Genomic DNA, 20,628 nt, shown 5'->3' on the forward strand with positions numbered 1-20,628 from the left:
TTTTATTGTATATAAATTATACCTCAATAAAGCTCAGAAAAAGTTTAAAATCCAATACTGGTGCAGTGATTTTCATATCCTCATATATTCCCCAAAGAAATTATTGTTTAGTGGTCATTCTCTTATTCAAAATATTCCATTATTTGCCCAATAGATTGTAAACTTATTTTTGGATCTACCACTGAATCCAGTAATGCTAGTTACAAAGAAGGTATTCTGCAAGTACTTGATTTGTTGATGCAATTATTTTGTGTGTGAGCTAGCTGTGAGTTTGGGCAAATTTCTTGTTCTATGTATGCCTCTGTTTTTCTTCTGTAAAAAAGGGGAAAAGACTAGTACCTATTTCATAAGTTTATTGTTAAGAATTCAAAGTTGTAATAAAACTTTTCATATAATCCAATTATTATTTATTTTTTAAATGAAGTATGAGTTCCAAATGGAAAAGGTAAAAGAAGGTGTATTTATAGAATAAATTATAATCAGAAAAAAAACATTTAGGGGAAAGATAAGTTATAGTATCACTTTGAATAATTCTGTGAATTAATTCATTTATCAAATGATTACTGAGCATCCATTATGAGCCAGCAACTATGCTAAATTGGTGATTTGTCTATGGCCTTTTTGCACTTTTCTCCTTTGTTAGAGGTACCCAGTAGTAAAGGGCCTTAGGTTCTAAATTACTTCAGAGTAATTTATTCTGAGGGCATGAGTTTTAAGCACGAAAACACATGATGAAAAATTTATATATTAGAACAGATTTTTTTTCATGCAGCGAAATAAAGAAATATTTTCAGATAGTAGAAATGACAGAATGCAGTGACTGATGGGATATGGAGGGAGGATAGCAGGAGAGAGGGCAATCAGGAATGATGAACACATTTCTGATTTGGAGAATTAGGTTCATGTTGGTAACACTGGCCCTCGCACAGCCCTCTAAAGTGTTTCATGTGCCAGGCACTCTGTTCGGCACTGCTGTGGTGTAGGGAGAATTCTGTGTTTCAGTGGAAAACTATGCATTGTCCACAGCACACCTTCAGGGTTATCTAATCCTGCTTGGGTGGCAGCTATTTTACAGCTCTGTAGATTGGAGATAACTGATAGCAATGCAACATATTTCTTGTCTATAGACAATGATGTTTGTCTATAGACAAACAAATCTAATTCTCTCAGGTGAAGGAATAATTCTTCCCCCTGTGGGAAAACCGGTCTTGCCTCTATTTGCACATTCATTTCAATATTCCTGATCTATAAATGTGTCTATTCTTTGAATTCTACTTTCAACTGGTTGTAAAACTTTACCAGTTTCCTCATTAGTGAGTTAAATAAAATCCTTAACATGTATTCATTTTTATCTTTGTATGAGAGTCATTTTCATGGGAAAATTATCTTTTAATAGTGGTTAATTTGACAAACATGACCTTTGTCCTCATGGAACTTACATCCTAGTGGGACAAACAGATAATAAACCAAACAAATAAGTACATATGTATTACAAAGTATGTATTGATAAGTGCTGAGGAAGAGAATACAGCAGGGAAATGGTATAAGGTGTGGGGGTGGGTGGTATGAGGTGAGGTTGCAATTAAATAGGAGGGTCAGAGGAAGGTCTTAATGAGAAAGTTCTCTACAACTAACTTTGGAATATATCAAGGGTACTCAAAGTTATATAGCTGTACAGACCACATTTATAATCGTATAAATTTTCCTAGTCACAACCTATGTATGTTCATGGTGGTAGAAAGAGTTTGTTATCCCATTCTTCTTTGCTCTCTCAGGGAAACCTACTCCAACCATATCCCCCTCCCTTCTGATCAATATCTTATCTTCATCTAATGGGAACTGTGGTTTACATCCAATGAACCTCTTAGTAAGCGTGGCAAAGTCACTTCAGAGACAGTTTTCTGAAACAGAGCTCGGAGTTAGGAAATTTTCAGTTTATACCAGAAATTTTCCTAAAAGCTTGGGATCTCTTCCAGAACAAACCAATCAGTGGGAAAGTATGTGTTGAGTTTTTTCTTCATGTGAATGGCATTGGTGCTGTAAGGGGCACAGAAAGAGGAAAGTACTATGGAAATACATATTTAAACTAAATTTGACAGAAATTCAAGTTATTTGAAAACAGTTAATTAGAAGGATTTTACTACCATTTCCATATTTAGGAAGACACAAGCAGCTGTTCTTTCTATGCCCGTAGCTTGGAGATATACAGAAAAACATAATAGATAATTCTTTTTGTGTCCCTTTCCCCAGCAACCTCCAACTCCTTTGGCCCTGATTGAGAACCACTGCTCTAAATACTGATTTTAAATAACTTTTTGAAAATTCAATTCCTAAATCCTAATTTTATTTTATTTTATTTTGTGTTTTTTTATTTTACTTATTTTTTATACAGCAGGTTCTTATTAGTTATCTATTTTATACATATTAGTGTATATATGTCAATCCCAATCTCCCAATTCATCACACCACCACCACCACCACCACCACCCACCACTTTCTCCCCTTGGTGTCCATACGTTTTTTTCTCTACATCTGTGTCTCTAATTCTGCCCTGGAAACTGGTTCATCTGTACCATTTTTCTAGGTTCCACATTTATGCGTTAATATACGATATTTGTTTTTCTCTTTCTGACTTACTTCACTCTGTATGACAGTCTCTAGATCCATCCATGTCTCTACAAATGACCCAGTTTTCTTCATTTTATGACTAATATTCCACTGTACATATGTACTACATCTTCTTTATCCATTCGTCTGTCGATGGGCATTTGGGTTGCTTCCATGACCTGGCTATTGTAAATAGTGCTGCAAGGAACATTGGGGTGCATGTGTCTTTTTGAATTATGGTTTTCTCTGGGTATATGTCCAGTAGTGGGATTGCTGGGTCATATGGTAATTCTATTTTTAGTTTTTTAAGGAACCTCCATACTGTTCTCCATAGTGGCTGTATCAATTTACACTCCCACCAACAGTGCAAGAGGTTTCCCTTTTCTCCACACCCTCTCCGGCATTTATTGTTTGTAGATTTTCTGTTGATGCCCATTCTAACTGGTGTGAGGTGATACCTCATTGCAGTTTTGATTTGCATTTCTCTAATAATTAATGATGTTCAGAAGCTTTTCATGTGCTTCTTGGCCATCTGTATGTCTTCTTTGGAGAAATGTCTATTTAGGTCTTCTGCCCATTTTTGGATTGGGTTGTTTGTTTAATATTGAGCTGCGTGAGCTGATTATATATTTTGGAGATTAATCTTTTGTCTGTTGATTCATTTGCAAATATTTTCTCCCATTATGAGGGTTGTCTTTTCGTCTTGTTTGTACTTTCCTTTGCTTTGCAAAAGCTTTTAAGTTTCATTAGGTCCCATCTGTTTATTTTTGTTTTTATTTCCATTACTCTAGGAGGTGGATCAAAAAAGATCTTGCTGTGATTTATGTCAAAGAGTGTTCTTCCTATGTTTTCCTCTGAGAGTTTTATAGTGTCTGGTCTTATATTTAGGTCTCTAATCCATTTTGAGCTTATTTTTGTGTATGGTGTTAGGGAGTGTTCTAATTTCATTCCTTTACATGTAGCTGTCCAGTTTTCCCAGCACCACTTATTGAAGAGACTGTCTTTTCTCCATTGTATTTCCTTGCCACCTTTGTCATAGATTAGTTGACCATATGTGTGTGAGTTTATCTCTGGGCTTTCTCTTCTGTTCCATTGATCTATATTTCCATTTCTGTGCCAGTACCATATTGTCTTGATTACTGTAGCTTTGTAGTATAGTCTGAAGTCAGGGAGTCTGATTCCTCCAGCTCCATTTTTTTCCCTCAAGACTGCTTTGGCTATTCGGGGTCTTTTGTGTCTCCATACAAATTTTAAGATTTTTTGTTCTAGTTCTGTGAAAAATGCCACTGGTAATTTGATAGGGATTGCATTGAATCTGTAGCTAAATCCTAATTTTAGAGCTTTGACCTAAGGAAGTTGTTTTGTGCAATTGTTGAACTTACCATCTGGATATTAAACACAGAATTAATTAAAATGCCATAAATTCTATTCTCAGTGTGCTCACAGGGAAATGATGAAAGGCAGTTTTCAGGAGGTATTTACCAAACAGTGTTTTATCCATGTATTCCCCAGAGCCTGTACCCTCACCACTGGAGCAATCTAGCACACATTGGGATTGATGGGTGTATATGCCTGGGCTATGGCCTTGTTTTCACAATGTATTTGTGACCCTGTCACTGCTTATTTACCCTCCAGCATTTAGTTGTTGTTGCCATATACTCTGAGGATACTGCTTTTTGGTTTTTTCTCTCATCCCTCCTACCTCTGCTAGTGTCAGATCACTGGAATTAGCAGGTGTTCTAGATAATCAAACCCAGGAAGGCCGTCATATTTTGGTTATGTTGTTTAACTTTTCATATGTGTTAATTTTGTCTCCCCAGCTAAATTGTAAGCTCCTTTAAGTTAGGGAGTACTAGGCTTATAAGCAATGTTCCATTAATGTTTACAAACAAATGTCACATCTCTTATGCACATTAGTCCTTTATCTTGTACAGTCAAAACTTTCTCATTGCTACTGTTGGAGAGGTTGTAAAAACACCATGATAGAATTTATAGGTTCACAAGTGGAAGAAGCAGAAGAGATAGCTTAGGGTGGAAGACAGCCCTAAGGTTTTGAAAGTCCTATCAAAATTCAAGTGTGTAATCTGGTAGGGGTAATGCATTAAATTACAACTAGCCATCAACATCCTTGCTAGATACATTGACCAAGTGAGTTTAATTAGAGCTCCTAAATGAGAATAAGTTAAAAGACAGAGCAAGTTTTAACTTGGGTAGGGAGAATGCTATGGAACATGAAATATGTTAAGCGGGTGGCAGAGAGGAGGCAGCCCCATGGTAGGAGGCTTGGACATGCATTTATTCAACAAGTATTTATGAGCTGTGGGACTACATGGGGTGGAGGAGTAGAATGATAGGAAGAGAAGTGAGTGCAGAGGGAGTGAAAGAGAAAACAAACTCCTTCACAATTTTGTCAAAGGCTAGCCTTTTGGACATCCAAAGGTTATTTTTCCTGCAAACACCTTATCTCTTCTTTGTTACTTTGTTTTAGAGCGTGCTGGAAATTCCCTTATCTGCTAGTTCCTTATCTGTTCTTGATTCCTTTGCTTGTTCATTGACAGTAGGGCTGCCCTGGCTTCCTGGAAAAACTTCTCTGCAGTCACAGAAGATATTTGCTTTACCCTCTAAGTTGCCTTGGCTGGGCTCTGGGGATTTATATAAAGAGATATTTTGGAGCAAAAATGGAGGCCCTCTCATGTTCTGGTGTTGTGTGCAGACTGGGTTGATGAGGGGGTTAACTTTTCCTGCCAAGGTCATCAGGAAGAAAACTGTCCCCTGAGAGATGCTAACATTAACCTGGGAACTAAAGATTACGGATGCAGAGGGACCTTTGAGCTATAAGGCTTTCACAGTCACACTGCACTAAATCAGGGAGAAAAAAAAAAAGAAAAACACAAGGCCGCTTGAAGGGAAAAGCTCAAATTATATATTCTTTCTGAAGAATGCGTCTTTGTTCCCTCAGGACTGGTACAAACCCTCATATGCCTTGTCTGATGGTAACAAATCAGTGTTTTGAAGGTAGCACAGTATCAGAAAGGTCACACACAGTCTTTGGTGCTAAAAGACTTGTGTTAGAAACCTGGCTGTACCACTTAATAGCTGTGTGGCCTTGATCAAAGCTACATCAATGTTATTGCCTCAGTTCGCCAATCTCTAAAATTGAGATTCCAGTGTCTATCTCCCAGGGTTTTTAGAATTAGAAATAACACAGAAAAAGCACTAGCACAGTGCTCTCATAAACTAGGTGCCCAAACAGTAGCAGGCAATATTAATACAATATTCATGATGTGGAGATAATTCAGATTCCTTCCTCTGCCTGGGAGATGGGCTAGAGAAGTTGCAACTGAGGAAGAGGGTACACCGCTTCCTCTGCAATGGTTAGATAATTATCAGAGAAGTAAGAAATATTTCATTGTGCTAGAGAAACAGCAAAAGTTTCAGATAAATGAGAAGAAAACACAGGATAAACAGTTACATTACAAAATGAGCAACCCTAAATACTGGCATTTATGGAAAATTCAACTGTGAGACAATCACTTATGATTAGTAACACTCTTTTCCATGTAGACCATAAATGTGCTAAAAAAACCTTATAAATCGGTTGTTCTCTTACATTGATTAATTCTCTCTTATTTACATTGATAAGAAGAAATCGTTTACTAGACACTTAAATGTCAACATTGGCCTAACCTGGGTTGAATAATCTCAAGCTCTGAATTAATGAATTTGTGATACAGCCAGGTAAAGTTCTGCTTGTTTTTCCTTTATTCCAAATTTCCCATTTGATGGCATACTGTCCTTTAAATTCAGGCAATTTTTATTTAGGCTTTCATTATCAGCAGGTGGCCAATGGGCACTTTTTTAAAAAAGTTTTTTTATTTTTGGTTATTTATAGAAAATATACATTATGCCAAATTTCCTGAGTTTACAGATGTTTCGTTCATGGTGGAAAAACAGCAATTTTCTCACATTGTTATAGTATCTGAAAGGTTTTTCACATATATGCGGATATCAGTCTTGCAAAGTTACTGGAGAGTCAGTAACTAACAAGAAAGGTTTTATGTTTCTTTTATGTTGGGGTTTAGGGCTAGACAGAATGATTTTTACTGTGGTAAAATCTATAGAACATTACCATTAAAACTTACCATTGTAACCAGTGTACATTCACATTGCTACCACCACCACCATTCATTTCTAGGCTTGTTCATCTTCCCAATCTAAAACTTTATTAAACACTAACTCCTTATTCTCCCTCCCTGAGCCCCTGACAACCACCATTCTACTCTCTGTCTCTATGAATTTGACTAGTCTAGGTACCTTATATAGATGGAATCGCACAGTATTTGTCCTTTTATGTCTGACTTATTTCACTTACCATAATGTCTTCAAGATTCATCCATGTTGTAGTATGTATCAGAATTTCATTATGTTTTATGGTTCAATAATATTCATATAGACCTTATTTTGTTTATTCATTCATCTGTTGATGGAAACTTTGGTAGAATCACCTTTTGGCTATTGTGAATAATGCTGCTATAAAAATGTGTGTATAAGTATCTGTTTGAGTCCCTGCTTTCAATGTTTTGGGGGTATAAACCTAGGTGTAGAATTTCTGGATCATAGGTAATTCTGTGTTTAACTTTTTGAGAAACCACCGAACTATCTTCTACAGTGGTTACACTATTTTACATTCCCAGGAGCAGTGCATGAGAGTTCCAATTTCTCAACACCCTTGACAAGGCTTACTTTCCATTTTTAAGAAGTTACAGCCATCCTAATGAATGTGAAGTGGTACCTCATTGTGGTTTTAATTTGTATTTCTCTAATGACTAACGATGTTGAGTATCTTTTCATGTGCTTATTGGCCATTTTATATTTTCTTTAGAGAAATATCTGTTTAAATCCTTTGCCTATTTTGGAACTGGGTTGTTTGCCTATTTTTAATTGCTATTTTTGCTAAGCTTCAGTCAGCTCCAGCAATGGAGCCGAGCTAATTCTTCTCAACAAGAAAAATAAAACTAATTGTAAAAATCAGGGACAAAACGTGAAGAGAAACCATCTAAGAATTGTGGAGAGTAAGTTATGTTTCTTAAGAGGAAGAAAGGGAGAACAAATGGGAAATCCAGAAAGCTGCAGGGAGATGAAGAGACCACAGGAATTGCTGTTTCTTTAATTAGTTGGGATAGCCAGGCAGGGTAGCTATATCATGCCTAAGTCAATGGGAAGGTGCAAAACAAGACTGAATTGAAGGTGAAAAAGTCAGGAAGGTGCAGGTGATACTAGATATGAGGATTAGCATTCTAATCAAACACTACCATATGGTTGGCTGTTGGAGTAAAATATGTTGGGAGATGAATAAAATTGCATCCTGGACTTCAGTTGTTTGACATTTGCTCTAAAATGTTATTTTAAGATTTAGTTATAATTTAAGTTTATAATATGCTTTAGATACGAACAAGGTTCAAAAGAATGTCTCTTTATCGTAATCAAACAAGTCAGTTTACACCTTATAGCTCAAACCTTGTAGGCTGTGGCATACAACTGCCATCTGGTGTTGGTATGTTCGCATAGCAGGCTTATGCATTTAATACATTCAAAACAAAACAAAACAAAAAAACTACTTGGGGGCAGAATTTGGAAAACTAAAGTGATGAAGTGTTAGAGGTCTAAATTAATAAATTAATAAGGTGTTATTTTTTTAAAAAAGAGGACAGAAAGCAACCTCTGAAAATACTTCCTTATGGAATTCAGAGTGATGCAGAGACTGTGCCTATTTACTATTGGCAAAAGGGGATTTTTTTCATGGATGTGGACAGCCCGTGAATTGTGAATGGATTCATTGTCTTGGTGGTCTGGTTTACCCTTGAATATGCTGTAAATTTACACAGCTGAGAAAGTGATCAAATACAAAAAGAAGTGCATTTGAGGGGAGACGTTTTGTAAGCTCTAAATTCCTCGTTTTAAAGGTTATAGTTCTTTCAGCAAAATCAAACGTTCTTTTTCTTTTGTTGAGTAGTTCAATATTTTTCTGTGTCATGTAAGAGTGCTTAATGCTTCCAGAATTCATTTTACTCGAAGAAATCAGTTTGAAAAATCAAGCCCCATGATGCTTTCAAGATTAATACACATTCCATTGAAAATAAGTATACTGGTGGTACAAACATAAGTGATCTGTTCCAATCACCTAAAGTCAGGAAGGTTGGCAGAGACTGAACACCCAATCTCCGGCTCACTTCTCTTGGGAGTCAGATGTGGAAAGCTTGTCTTTTTTGAGCTTCATTTTAATTAGCTGGTCGGGGGAAGCAGTGATGAAGTAGCCCAAGGGAAACCTCCAAGCTACCCAATTGAACATTAGAAGACTGGCTCTATGGACTAAGAAAAGCTAAAGTTGCTTAGTTTTACAGTGAAAAATAACATTGGGGATGATTGCAGTTAGGAAGGAATGAGAGCCTTAACTGCATTTCTTACTGCTCTGGTCCAAGAAAGTTTGCTTAAGAAATTATGAATTTATAAAGAATGCTACTTCCCTGAAAAAAAAAAGTCTAGGTTTTTGAGTAACAGTGAAAGCTGTGACTTTTAGACTTTCTTGTAGTTCCCTTTGTGAGCAATTTGCTACCTTACTTTTTTGGTTCACAGCTGGGAGTTATAAGCAAGCTGAGAGTGGAAAGAGAAAAATTTGTTCAGGCATCAACAGGAAACTGTATTGGACATTTTCCTGAACCTTACCTCTGTCTCAAGCAATCAGGTTGTATTAAATCTCAATGATACTTTACACATTTATCCAGTTCTACATTAAGCCTCTGACATCTTTAGCATTACCATTGAATAAAGTGAGTAAATAGGAAACAGAATTAAAAACCTGAGACTGATGTCTGCTGTATTTCTTCCACCTTTCTTTCCATCTTTTTTCCTGTGTCTCTAGCCATTTGAGGTGAGTAGTTTGAAGATGGTGCTCCCCAATAATCAGTAGTCTCTTCAGGACTCAAATGGACACCTTGCAATCTGTAACTTTAGTACCTATTCACAATAATATCTGGACGTCCACTATTTTCTGTTTCTATAACCACCAGATAAGTGTAGGACTTTGTACAAAAATTGCAACAACTAAGCGATTTCTCTACTATTTTTGTCCCACCAGGCCCATCCTATAGAGAGAGTAGTTAAGTCAATTTTCTCAGACATCATTTTTTCTTACTCAAGTTCTTAGAACGTTTACAATTCACGTAATACAGCAAATCCAAATTCATTGGTATGACCTTCAAAACTACTCTCCATATTGTTCTCATTTGCAATTTCCATACTGTATTCTCCTATTAGCTCCCAATATGGGCTCTGCTGCAAACAAGCTAAACATGTTACATTGGATTATCTTCTTGAATCTTCACAATGACCTTATGATGTATATATACTTTTATTATTAATCCCACTTCATAGATGAGGATACTGAGGTTTATTGACAATAAGAACTTGGTCTAAGGGTAATGCAATTAGTTAGTGGCAAACATGGGATTAGAATCAGTGTTGATTCCAGAATTAGTGCTGAATATTCAGTAGGCAGACTGTAGTGCCATCAGCCTGTGTTTAAAGCAGGGACATAAAAAATACGTTTTAAAAAAATTTGGTTTGATACTAAGGGAGGACATTATGGAAAATAATTAGCACTTTCTTAATCTTTATTATTTTACTTTGTTTTCATTCTCCTCATTTTATGCTATTGAACTTGGTCTCAATAGAAATATTTGGTGAGAAAAATGTTAGATAACATTATTTTATCTTTTTTAAACTTTGTGTTATGAAGAGTTTAGAATGTATACAAAGTAGATAGAATAGTATAATGAATACCTATGTACTCAGTATACCCAGCCTCAATAATAATCAATTCATCCTGTGTCATCCATACCTCCATCCACTACCCGCTCCCATATTTAAGTAAGTCCCATTCATCATGTTATATATCATGTGTAAATATTTTGGTATGTACCTCTAAAAGAACAGGACCATTTTTTAACATAATGACAATACAATTATTTCACCTATAATATTAACAATAATTCCTTTAATAATGTCAAATATCCTGTCAGTGTACACATTTCCAGTTGTCTCATAAATAGTATTTATTTTATATACTATATATGAATTAGGATCCAAATAAGGTCTACATCTTGTGATTGGTTGCTGTTTTAAGTCTCTTTTAATCTACCACATACCCCACCATCTCTCTTCTTTTTCTTGGCAATATGTTGAAGAAACCAGGTTGTTTGTCTTGTACAGTTTCCTAGAGTATGGACTTTGAGGATTGCATTCTCATGTGTAGATTAACAAGTTCCTTTGTCCTCTGTGTTTCCTATAAATTGTCAATTGGATCTAGAGCCTTGATTGGATCTACAGGTTTAATTTTTATTTTTTCCAGACTTACTTTATATGTGGTGTTGTCTTCTTCCATTAGGAAGCATACGATGTCTGATTGTCTCTCTAAATATATTTATATTAACTTAGGATATCTTGTGTGCTTATTTATCCATTATTTGATAAATGGTTCTATTTATTCGAGTTCAGCTTCATCTTTCTTTAATAAATCACATCCATAATTGTATTGTCTAAGACATTTCAGTTTCATGTTCTTCAAAGTGGAGATCTTGAAGTGAAATTCTTGAAGTAGAATTCTGAATGTTTCTACTTCTAATATCTTATAATCTCTTAATAAGGCATTCAATTCAATTTACATAGAAGTAAGACTTTTCCCATCCACATTTTATCTATTGACAAATATAACTAAGTTATATAATTACAATATAAGTAGACTGGAATACACAATTCTGGGAACAAACACAACTGACTTTTTATAAACAAACAGTTAAACTGGAGAGTGAAGAAATATGTGGTTACCCGTAAGTTTCAAAATATCTTGGGCATCAGTTGATATGTTTTACAGAGTTAACATGGCAAATTAGTTAAATAATGTTCAATTAAAAGAGCTTCTAGCACATTGCTGTCCAATAGAACTTTCTGTGATGATGGACATGTTCTATATCTACATTGTGCAATAGAGTAGCCATTAACCACATGTGGCTATTGAGCACTTGAAATGTGGCTTCCATGAGACTGCAGAACTGAATTCTTAATTTAACTAATGAATTTAATTTAATTCATAACCTTCTAGGACAGCTCAGTTCTAGGATACAAAATCTACCCTGGGGAATAACTGGTTCCAGAGTCTGACTCCAGAGCCTGCACCTTTAACCACAACACTATGTTGCTTCCTGATCTGGTGTTTCTCAGGATTTTTTTTTAATGCATCAAACGTATTCACATTTATTTTATTTTTTTAAGCAAATGACAAAGACCCAGTTTACCAACTTAACTTTTTAAAACCTAAGATTAACATTACATATTTAAACAATCGTCTGCATAAAACCACAAGACCCCAAATAGCCAAAGCACTCTTGAGAAACAAGAAAAAAGTTAGAGGCACCACACTCCCTGACTTCAGACTATACTACAAACCTACAGTAATCAAAACAGTATGGTACTGACTCAAAAATAAACACATAGATCAATGAAACAAAATAGAGATCGCAGAAATAAACCCATGTACCTATGGTCAATTACTCTACAACAGAGGAGGCACCAAAATACAATGGGAAAATACAGTCTCTTTAATAAATGGTGTTGGGAAAACTGGACAGCTACATGTAAAAGAATGAAATTAAAACATTTTTATCACACCATATACAAAAATAAACTAAAAATGGATTAAAGACCTAAATGGATTAGAAACCATAAAACTCCTAAAAGAAAACGTAGGTAGTACACTCTTTTACATAGGTCTCAGCAATATCTTTTGGATCTGTCTCCTCAGGCAAGGGAAGCAAGAGCAAAAATAAACAAGTGTAACCTAATCAAAGTTAAAAGCTTTTGCACATTGAAGGAAACCATCAACAAAACAAAAGGGCAACCCACCTAATGGGAGAAGATATTTGCAAATGACATGTCTGATAAGGGGTTAACATCCAAAATACATAAATAACTCACACAGTTCAATATTTTAAAAAAAAAAGCTATTTAAAAAAATGGGCAGAGGACCTGAATAGCCATTTTTCCAAAGAAGACATACTGATGGCCAATAGGCACATGAAAAAATGCTCAGCATCACTAATCATTAGGGAAATGCAAATAAAAACCACAATGAGCTATCACCTCATACCTGTGAGAAGGGCCATCATCAAAAAGATGAGAAATAACAAGTGGTGGCAAGTGTGTGGAGAAAAGAAAACCCTAGGACACTGTTGGTGGGAATGTAAATCGCTATAGCCACTATGGAAAACAGTATGGAGGTTCCTCATAAAACTAAAAATATAACTACCATATAACCCAGCAATTCCACTCCTGGGTATATAGCCAAAGAAAATGAAAACCCTCATTTGAGAAGATATATGCACCCTAACATTCATAGCTGAGTTACTTATAATAGCCAAGATGTGGAAGCAACCTAACTGTGCATCAACAGATGAATGGATAAACATGTGATATATGTATATATCATCTATATCTATATATAGATGATGTATATACACAATGGAATATTACTCACCCATTAAAAAATGAAAATTTACCCTTTGCAACATGCATGGACCTGGAGGGTATTATGCTTAGTGAAGTAAGTCAGAGAAAGACAAATACTGTATGTTTTCACTTATTTGTGGACTCTAAAAAATAAAACAAAACAAATGAATATAATAAAACAGAAGCAGTCTTACAGATACAGAGAACAAATTAGTGGCTATCAGTCGGGGGAAGGGGAGGGGGAGGGGCAAAAAAGTTGAAGGGGATTAAGAGGTACAAACTAGTAGGTATAAAATACATAAGATACAAGGATGTAATGTATAGTACAAGGTATATAGGCAATATTTTATAATAAATTTATATGAAATATAATTTATAAAATATCAAATCACTATATTTTATGTATGAAACATATAATATTGTAAGTCAATTATACTTCAATAAAATAAACAATTGTCAAAACTTACTAAGTTGCCAGCATTCATGCACACTAGAAAATATCCTCAATTTATATTAATTAAACCAGAAGTGCATTACTATTAATGCATTAATATCTTCCACTACTAAATACTGAAAAAATTGAGATTATTTTTGTGGAAGATTCATCCTGGCAATGTTAACTTCACAGCAGGCTGACACTACTTAGCTCACATTTCAAACACAATAGAAAGGCAGGTCTATGCTAGTGTTAGTGTAGGAAAGAGCCACAGGCACCCTGGGTTACATTTAATAGAAAACAAAGTGCATGCAGAGATTCACAACAATTTTAAAGACCAAAAAAATGGTCCTATTATGTGGTCCCAACAATAAACTGAAAGTTTATGACCAATAGTGGTTTGGATGAGCTGTTTACAAATACTTTAGGTACAGTTATACTGAAAGATAGTTCATTTGGCATCTTAAAAAAAAGTTCCTATCAATCTTCAGATGGAACTTGTTATAGTTAACGTTTCTGTTAAGTGCACGCATTGAATTACTTGTTATCCAAGCATAGCAGCTGCTCCTTACCATTTAGCCTTAAGGACTTTAATTGGTCATCGTCAACGTCTACTCTTTCTTGACCATTCTCGACAATTCTCTTTGTAGTGATTTTCTGCCATTAACAATTTTAGAAGTTGATATAGATTTGAAGTTGTCCGTTCCACTACCGCCAAGTGATGTGGAAGAGAATGAAGTGAGGCCCTCGTGATTCAGGGAGGCAAAAGAAGTAAATCCGGTATCAAAAGAACCCCCCCCCCTCCAAAATATGGAAAGCCACTGAAGGCAGAAAAAAGACTCTGTGCCTCAACTTCTGCTTCCTATATCCCCAAAAAAGGCCTCAGATGGGTCTTTGAAGAAGTCCAATGAAAACGGACCCCTTCCACCAAAAAATTCCCTGAAGACGTCATCTGGGTTATGGAATGTGAAACCAAATTGAAAGGGACTGTTAAAATGACTTCCACCTGCACCTTCACCATTTAACCCTTCCTTGCCATATTTGTCATAGATATCCCGTTTTTAAGCATCTGATAACACCTCATAAGCCTCAGCTACTTGTTTGAATTTTTCTCTCTGCTTATTCTTTATTCTTAGGATTTTATCTGGATGCCACTTTAGTGCTAGTTTCCGATATGCCTTTTTTATATCCTTAAAAGGCTGAGTGATGTCTCTGCACGCCTAGAACTTCATAGGAGTCCACCACGTTTTGACAGGCTGTTGAAAGGAGCATGCGTTTCTGCTTTTAAGGTCATCTACGTGGGACCTAGGATGTGGGAGCCGGTGGCAGGAAGACAAAGCAATGGGGCGTGGCCCGGGTGTCCCCTCTGCTCATGCACCGCTGAGCTGGTAATGGTGGCAGCCTGCTGTTTCTCACGATTTAGTCTTATATGCCTCTTTGCCTTTGTGCATGATATCCATTCTAGCTGAAAATTGCATCCTCTCAATTTCCCAAACCTCTTAGCCTGGTGTGGTAACCAGACTCTGTGCTGGCCTCCAATAAATCATGCCTCCCGAGTATTTATTGATACATACTTGTGTGTTTCCACCCACAGTGACCCATGTGTAACCAATAAATTGTGTTGCACGTGATACTGCCTGACTTCCAAGGCTAAGCTATAAAAAGCCTTGCAGCTTCCACCTTGATCTCTTAGAGCACTCCTTCTTGGAGCACAGAGTCACCTTGTAAGGCTCCACCTACCCTGTTGGATAGATCTTATGGAGAAGCTCTGAAACTTCACAGAAAGAGGGAGGATTCTAGCTGAGACCTGTCTTTAAAGCCATCTCCTCCAAGGTACCATGCATGTGAGTGAAACTGTCTTGCAGCCTACCAACCAGCCCAGCTACTAAGTAGGTACCTAAATTATGAAATAATAAAATACCTGTTGTTTTAAGTTTTAGAGATAGTTTGTTACATTGCAATAGATAACTGGAACAGCTAGCTAATTTTTGCTCTTCCTTCAAGGGTTAGTTTAAGTATTACCTCTAAGAAACGCCCGATTTACCTTTTTAATTCCCCTTCCCAGTTTGAGTTAGGTATAGGTCTTCTTTGCTCCCATGCTATATGAGCACTGATTACACTTCATTGTACATTTCTGGGTTTGTGCTAACTGCCCCACTAGACTGTGTCCTCCTTGACGGTGTGTCTTATTTCTCTTTGTGAAAGGAGCTTGTCCTAGTACTAGGCACATAGTGGCTATTCAAAATGTTGACTAAATCACAGAATCTCAGGGTTGGTGGGACTTTAGAAGCCATATAAAACAACCCAAATTGATTGCTAAGTGTTTGTCCATCCAGCCTGTGTTGGAAGCCTCTCCCATGATGAGAATTTACTACTTCCTGAAGCAGGTTATCACATCTTTAAATAGCTCAGACTGGTAGCACTTGCTTGTCAGCTTAACTCTTGCTCTAATCACTTTTTCATCCCAGCTCTTCTCAGGGCTCATGCACTTGTTAATATGTTTATTTGTGCTCACTTGTACACTGTCAACATTTTTTCAGCCTTTTAAATGTTTGTGTCATGTGTATCTAATTGTATTACAAGCTTGAAAAAAAAAGGGGGGGTTGTCTTAAATGTGTTTAATTGTCCCCTGCTGGAATGTGCTGCATTCAGAAGTAACTCAGTTTATGTTCTTAATGTCCTAGTTAAGGGTATGGGCTCTGGAGTCAGAAGTTGGGTTCAAATACTGACACTACCACATATTAGTATTATGTGAAAATAGATAAGTCACTTGGTCTAAATAAGTCTGTTTTCCCATCTGAAAAAAAATAACTTCCTTGTATATTTGTTGTGAAAATTGGTGCACATAAATGGTGCTTAGCTAGAACCTAAAACTATCAGAAGCTCAATAAGTATTTATGACTCATAACTATTATAGAAACACAGTGCCAGTTGACCAAATTAAGCATTCATTCTCATATTGAGCATTGGATAACTTCCTGGTTTTCATTTGTCTTACATGTTTATCTCACCTTTGCCTGGCTGCTTTCCCTATAAAAACTTTACTATAGTGGCATTCAATTTTTAAAGCTTATCTACTCATATGGCAGAAGATTCAAATTTGCAAATAAGCCCATCTATGCACAAGATGATAGGTGCTTTTGTCAAAACCTTAGCTGAGCTTTGATTGCAAATGGTTTTATGACTATGTTTCACTTGCAAAAGAAAAAATGTAGCATTGTATAGACAAGTCCATGATCTAATTTCATTGGTAACAACATCCAAACTCATACCATAAAGAATTGAGATATTATTCTCTTGATTTCAACCTAGTTATGTGACTCCTCTAGATATCAGATTCCTGTTACGTAAAACATGTAAAATAATCATTTCTTATTTACCTAGAGGGCAGATGTTGCCTTCCAGGTGGGAAGACATCAACTAGTATAACACACCTGGCCACTATTCCTTACTCATCCTTAACGGGGGATGGAAGAGGAATGAATTACTTGATTGGTGACTTTGGATGCAGAAATTACGCACGCGTAGTGTAGCACTTTCCTGTCCCCCGCTTCTTGGGAGCAGCTGCCTGCAGGGAGCATGTAGCGTGTTCTCTTCTCCAGGGACTGGCTCCATTTTTTTCCAAGTCTAATCCTGCTAAATGGTTAAGTCTATAATTCATTCTGGGATTCAGATTATGAAATTCACTTGGCCTTAGAAGTACCATATTATTTTTTTTTTTTTTTTTTTTACTAGCTGGCCTACTCCTACTCTATTTATTTATTTATTGATTGATTGATTGATTGATTGATTGATTGCTGTGCTGGGTCCTCGCTTCTGTGCGAGGGCTTTCTCCAGCTGCGCAAGCGGGGGCCACTCTTCATCGCGGTGCGTGGGCCTCTCACCATCACAGCCTCTCTTGTTGCAGAGCACAGGCTCCAGACGCGCAGGCTCAGTAGTTGTGGCTCACGGGCCCAGTTGCTCCGCGGCATGTGGGATCCTCCCAGACCAGGGCTCGAACCCGTGTCCCCTGCATTGGCAGGCAGATTCTCAACCACTGCGCCACCAGGGAAGCCCATCATATTCTTGAATATCAGTTTTATGAGATATGAAGCTAATATTTTGTTGTCTAACTTGCTACTATGTGATACATCTCAACTGGCTCAGAACTTGAAAAGAGATTATTTTATTTATGGGGCTGCCTCAAAGACTCCAAAAGCAAGGGACTAGGTTTTCGTCATTTTTCTAGTTCTAGCACTTAGTACAGTGTCTGGCACATAGCAGGTACTTAAATTAATGCCTTATGGTTGAAACTCTTTTGAATAATATAAAGTGCTACATAAATAAATGGTAATATTTATTATTTAACTTATTAAGAAAAACAGAGCTGTGCTAGTAGATTTGTAAATTTCAAATTACCAAGAGAAGCTATTACCACAACACAGTTGATGCCCCAGGAAATTTATATACCATTGTCTTAGTTCCAGCTGTTATAACAAAATATCACAGACTGGGTGACTTTTAAACAGCAAACATTTCTCATGGTTCTCAAGACTGGAAGACCCAGATCAGAGTGCAGCATGGTTGGGTGGAGGCCCTCTTCTGGGCTGCAAACTTCTTGTTGTATTCTCACATGGTGGATGGGGTGAGCTAGCTTTCTGGGGCCTCTTTTATAAGGGAACTAATCCCATTCATGAAGACTTGGCTTGCATGACTTAATCACCTCCCTCAAACCCCTCCTCTTAGTACCATCACCTTGGGCATTAGGTTTTCAACATAAGAATTCTGGGGTGGGGGGGGACACAAACATTCAGACAACAACCATGAACTATGCTCCAAAAGATTTTTTAGGTAGAATGGAGAGCCCAGTCTTCCTGCACATATTACAGATTGGAAAATTTAGGTACAAAGTAGTTATACAATTTGCTTACACTCTCGCAGCAAGCTTATAGCCATGTTTGGAGTAGACCTTTATTAGCTAGCCTGGGTTCTTATTTTGAAACTCGGTGGAATATACTGAGACCACATCTGTAAGCTTTCAAATCACTATGTGGACACCAGACTTATTTACCAGTCCATTTGGAGGATCAGAAATAGTTGGATACGTTCTGGAATCTTTGGATCACAAAGTCATTGAGACAGTTTCGATGGAAAATAGATTATCACAATTAAAGAGAGGTGTGAAGTTTTCGATTGTTACCAGGAGAGTAATTACCAGCAAATTGCTACATTTATAGAGACAGCAACAGATGTGTGACAGCTGGGTTAATGGAACATCTGGTAGGCCTTTTTCTTTATAATTTCATGTGCATAGTATGGAAAAGAAAGCAGGTGTGACCAGTCAATTGTCAAATGAAAAGAATAAATAGCACCTGGAGAGTGTACTAATCTAAACTTAATGGTTTATTTTTCTTAGCTTGCAAGATAATCGAGCAATCAATTTTTGACGGTGTGGTAGTAAATTTTATACCTAGAGAGCACATGCTATTATAAAAGTATATGGCAAAATTTGCTATAGCATTTCCTATTTTTAGCCTTTATGTGAAGGCTTTGCAAAATAAACATTGATACCAATTTCTGAAGCTGCACCCCATCCCAGCACTACTGTGTATAAAAGTAAATGGAACTGAAGTCAACCACTGACTTGAGCTGCTAGAATATTCACTAAATCTTTTTTTTTTTTTGAATTTTTGAATTTTACTTTATCTATTTTTTTATACACGTTCTTATTAGTTATCCATTTAATACATATTAGTGTATATATGTCAATCCCAATCTCCCAATTCATCACACCACCACCACCACCCCCGCCACTTTCCCCCCTTGGTGTCCATACGTTTGTTCTCTACATCTGTGTCTCTATTTCTGCCCTGCAAACCGGTTCATCTGTACCATTTTTCTAGGTTCCACATATATGCGTTAATATATGGTATTTGTTTTTCCTTTCTGACTTACTTCACTCTGTATGACAGTTTCTAGGTCCATCCACATCACTACAAATAACTCAATTTTGTTTCTTTTTATGGCTGAGTAATATTCCATTGTATATATGTGCCATATCTTCTATATCCATTAATCTGTTGATGGACACTTAGGTTGCTTCCATGTCCTGGCTATTGTAAATAGAGCTGCAATGAACATTGTGGTACATGACTCTTTTTGAATTATGGTTTTCTCAGGGTATATGCCCAGTAGTGGGATTGCTGGGTCCTATTGTAGTTCTATTTTTAGTTTTTTAAGGAACCTCCATACTGTTCTCCATAGTGGCTGTATCAATTCACATTCCCACCAACAGTGCAAGAGGGTTCCCTTTTCTCCACACCCTCTCCAGCATTTATTGTTTATAGATTTTTTGATGATGGCCATTCTGACTGGTGTGAGGTGATACCTCATTGTAGTTTTGACTTGCATTTCTCTAATGATGAGTGATGTTGAGCATCCTCTCATGTGTTTGTTGGCAATCTGTCGATCTTCTTTGGAGAAATGACTGTTTAGGTCTTCGGCCCATTTTTGGACTGGGTTCTTTGTTTTTTTGATATTGAGCTGCATGAGCTGCTTGTATATTTTGGAGATTAATCCTTTGACAGTTGCTTCATTTGCAAATATTTTCTCCCATTCTGAGGGTTGTCTTTTCATCTTGTTTACGTTTTCCTTTGCTGTGCAAAAGCTTTTGCTTCATTAGGTCCCATTTGTTTATTTTTGTTTTTCTTTCCATTACTCTAGGAGGTGGATCAAAAAAGATCTTGCTGTGATTGATGTCAAAGAGTGTTCTTCCTATGTTTTCCTCTAAGAGTTTGATAGTGTCTGGCCTTAAATTTAGGTCTTTAATCCATTTTGAGTTTATTTTTGTGTATGGTGTTAGGGGGTGTTCTAATTTCATTCTTTTACATGTAGCTGTCCAGCTTCCCCAGCACCACTTATTGAAGAGGCTGTCTTTTCTCCATTGTATATCCTTGCCTCCTCTGTCATACATTAGGTGACCATAAGTGCGTGGGTTTATCCCTGGGCTTTCTCTCCTGTTCCATCGATCTATATTTCTGTTTTTG

General features: G+C 36.7%; 1 long non-coding RNA gene and 1 pseudogene across 5 annotated transcripts in view; one reads left to right on the forward strand and one right to left on the reverse strand.

The window, feature by feature from the left end:
* The window catches only part of LOC132357290 (uncharacterized), a 927,280-nt gene that overhangs the window by 125,945 nt on the left and 780,707 nt on the right, over positions 1-20,628 (forward strand). The gene's annotated exons all lie outside the window — the stretch shown is intronic.
* On the reverse strand, positions 14,141-14,875 carry LOC132357874 (dnaJ homolog subfamily B member 6-like; annotated as a pseudogene).

This window comes from Balaenoptera ricei, chromosome X, assembly GCF_028023285.1.
Source record: "Balaenoptera ricei isolate mBalRic1 chromosome X, mBalRic1.hap2, whole genome shotgun sequence".
NCBI lineage: Eukaryota > Metazoa > Chordata > Mammalia > Artiodactyla > Balaenopteridae > Balaenoptera > Balaenoptera ricei.